Raw genomic sequence first — 1,508 nt, 5'->3', positions numbered from 1 at the left:
AAGGAAATTCTGATGGTAAATCTAATGAAAATCTGACTCTAGATGGCAACAGATGGCATTAGACCAAACACTGAATAACATTCTTAAACAGGAATATAAATCCCTGATTTACTGAGCATCATGTTCTTAAAACTGCTGAAATCTCAAGAATAGTAGAAATAAATAAACTACCAAATGGGTGGTGGGTTTGTATGTAACAAGTGCACCAAATCACCTTTAATGATGATGCAATTAAAAGGGGACTAAATCACCTGCGGCAATGTTGCTGGATAATCTGTGCCAGAGGCAGGCTTTTTGGTTGTGATGTACACTTATCGAAGACTGATAGCACACCACCACCAAATTTAAAGGGACCAATATGAAAAAACAGGAAGTATGTGTCAGTACCTGATGGTGTTCATTGGTTTAATTTTCACTCTGATAGGGGATGCTATCATAAACTAGCAATCTGATGGAGTTTTAGAAAAAAAAGACTGCTAATACCACTGAAATTCAATTGACAATCAAAAACGATGGTTAGTAATTACTGCCATTAGACCCAGCAAATTGACAGCAATATCCAGCATTTTGGTTTAGAAGTCAAACACGATTCTTAGTAAATTTCCTTCTGAGTCTAGGTGTATTACCTCTAAAATGGCCTCAATTGCTCTTGACAAGAATGTTGAGGCTGAAGAAGAAATTGAGAGTTCACAGTAACCTGAGGAGAGTCTAAAACTGTACATAAGTCAATATTAAATAATGAGTCAATATTATATATTCTGACCCTGTCATTAAAAATCATCAGTCTTCCACAACTTCTCAACCAGTTTGAAATATGAGGTTGTTTAAAAATGATAATGATTTACAAATACAAATTATGAATGTTACTTTGGAAGCAATAACATTGGATGTGAGAAAAAGAGGGTACAAAGATGAATGTGTTACATTTTAACAAGATAGCTAGGAGGGTATTGATTGTGCTAAAGGTAGACAGACACCTGTGGTACTGCCTCATGCCCATAATAAGTGCATTGTTATGTCTGGTGAAAAGACAAAAAATCCACCACAAATATGTGGAAATATTTTTTACCCAATCCAGACAAAATTTGTAAACTAATTACAGATGACTCCATTGATCATACAGGCTCCTCCTCTCTGCTACTTTATTTTCAGCAAGAGATGTTTGCCGAACTCCTTTTTTTTGGTTATGGATTGGTATCTCCTTTGTGTTTTTGATTTGGATTTGGTTTTGCCAAAACTACCCACGCATGATTTAATTTTGGTTTTGGTTTTGGATTTTTTTCCTCCAATTATTGAAAAAAAACTGCTAAAATAATAATAATAATAATAATAATAATAATAATAATAATTTTATTTATATAGCGCTCTTTCTCCAACTGGACTCAAGCCGCTTTGTGATTTTTTTGCTCCTACAGCATTATAAACCTCTATACCATTCATTTCCAGTCAATTTTGAACACTTCTCAACAATATTCTTGACCATCACAAACCAAAGGCTGCTTGACTAA

Source organism: Pseudophryne corroboree, chromosome 7 (assembly GCF_028390025.1).
Source record: "Pseudophryne corroboree isolate aPseCor3 chromosome 7, aPseCor3.hap2, whole genome shotgun sequence".
NCBI lineage: Eukaryota > Metazoa > Chordata > Amphibia > Anura > Myobatrachidae > Pseudophryne > Pseudophryne corroboree.
This window is presented reverse-complemented; position numbering follows the sequence as displayed.